Source organism: Palaemon carinicauda, chromosome 36, assembly GCF_036898095.1.
Source record: "Palaemon carinicauda isolate YSFRI2023 chromosome 36, ASM3689809v2, whole genome shotgun sequence".
Lineage (NCBI taxonomy): Eukaryota > Metazoa > Arthropoda > Malacostraca > Decapoda > Palaemonidae > Palaemon > Palaemon carinicauda.
The window spans coordinates 38,973,852-38,976,351 of record NC_090760.1 but is presented as its reverse complement, the minus strand read 5'-3'; positions in this window follow the sequence as shown (position 1 = coordinate 38,976,351).

Here is a 2,500-nt window from a genome sequence, read left to right as displayed (position 1 = left end):
GGGGGGGGGGAGAAACTCCCCCTCACTTCTCCCTGGAAAGTGTCTACTATTGTCCCTCCTACGAAAAAGTAGCAATTGAAAAATAATGGTATATATATATATATATATATATATATATATATATATGTATATATATATATATATATATATATATATATATATATATATATATATATATATATATATATATATATATGTTTTTGTGTGTGTGTGCGTGTGTGTGTGTGTGTTTTATATTTGTAGTGAATAGTTGAGACGTCAAATGATTATACAGAATAGAAATATGGCAACTTGATTTGTAACTTTTGTATACTTTTGCTAACAAAGGCAGCTCTTTTCTGTCTGATTCGCTAAGGTTTGAGAAGGCTCCGCCCATTTCGTAGAAGTTGTAAGAAGAGCAACTCTTTGTTCGTTTTGTCATGGCAACACTAGAGACATCTGACGAAAGATTTCCCCTGAGTGTCGGCGTTCTTTTGATTCTAACTGTACAGTTAGAATCAAAAGAACGCTGACACTCAGGGGAAATCTTTCGTCAGATGTCTCTAGTGTGTTCTTTTGATTCTAACTGTACAGTTAGAATCAAAAGAACGCCGACACTCAGGGGAAATCTTTCGTCAGATGTCTCTAGTGTGTTCTTTTGATTCTAACTGTACAGTTAGAATCAAAAGAACGCCGACACTCAGGGGAAATCTTTCGTCAGATGTCTCTAGTGTGTTCTTTTGATTCTAACTGTACAGTTAGAATCAAAAGAACGCCGACACTCAGGGGAAATCTTTCGTCAGATGTCTCTAGTGTGTTCTTTTGATTCTAACTGTACAGTTAGAATCAAAAGAACGCCAACACTCAGGGGAAATCTTTCGTCAGATGTCTCTAGTGTTGCCATGACAAAACGAACAAAGAGTTGCTCTTCTTACAACTTCTACGAAATGGGCGGAGCCTTCTCAAACCTTAGCGAATCAGACAGAAAAGAGCTGCCTTTGTTAGCAAAAGTATACAAATGTTACAAATCGAGTTGCCATATTTCAATTCTGTATAATCATTTGACGTCTCAACTTTTCAATACAAATACAAAACAAACACACACACACACACAAACACACACACACACATACATACATATATATATATATATATATATATATATATATATATATATATATATATATATATATATATACACACTATTATTTTTCAATTGCTACTTTTTTCGTAAGAGGGACAAAGTAGACACTTTCCAGAGAAAGGGGGGGGGGGGGGTTTCCTCCTTCAAACCCCCCCCCCCCCCCCCTCCTGCCCCGGCCATTCCGAAACTGAGGAATTAGGAAAGTCATTTCTGATTTAGGGGTTGTGGAGACAGGCTGCTTGTAGACTCATAATACAGCCTGTCATAAATTGTATCATTGCCTGAGATTTATTTGATAACCGTCAATGTTCTAGTAAATTTGGCTAACCTAAATCATTATTAGTTGATTTGTAAAAGATAGCACCAGTAGAATAAAATAGCTGCTGTTGATGGAAGGTCGATAAGTAACGAAATTTAAGTATTAACTTTGCATAATAGATAAGCGGTGATGGATATAATAGATACTGATGACTGCAAAGCACCTTGAATACAATCAGAATTTATTATTTCGTATCGAAAATAACTTATATTGAGGTAGATGAGGACGCTATCACATTCTGGCAAAGGGTTTAAAAAATTTATTTTATTGACATATCATAGTCTCAGAACGACATTAATTTTCTTAAATTTTGTCATGAAACTATGATATACCTATTTTCCCAAAATGAATTCTCCTATAATTTTTCCTGAAAATATACACGAATAGATGGCATAAGCACGAAATGATTCCCCGTTCTAATACCCTGATTGTAAACTATCAATGATTATATAATTGCTAGTAGCTTTATCTTGATAAATTAAACAGCTTTGAGATCAAACAAACTTCTTATCAATTTCATACACAAATGTCTTATAATCTTGATTCAAGTACGCTTAGCTTTGTATGATAAAGTCCTTATTTACAGTGATCAAGTGCCCGAATTAGCCCAGCTATGGGGTGCTAGATGTAGGTCTCATGACCGGGTAAATTACGCAAGGTAGATGGGAGCTTAACAAGCGAAAAAATGCATTACCATCCGTGAAGCTCTAGTTTGGGTTGTTCGAGAAAAAGCAATCCATACCAACTCCTCAGCCTATCTGGGTAGAAGTTAAACCACAATTTCTACAGCTGGTGCCGTGAGTAGGGGAAAGGAAAAACCCAATATTAAAATATCTTGGAAATGAAAGTTTGATTGTCCTTTAAATCACTAACTTATACAGCTGAGGAGCGATACTCATGGATTCCTAAATATTTTCTCTCATTCTTTAGATTTTATTTCCTGAGCTTCTTCCTCTATCCCCTGATTCATTTTTTAATATTTGTGTTCCTTTCTATCATTATTTATTCATTTATTTATTAAATATTATCTTTAAAATTAATGTCCCTCAGCTTCGGTG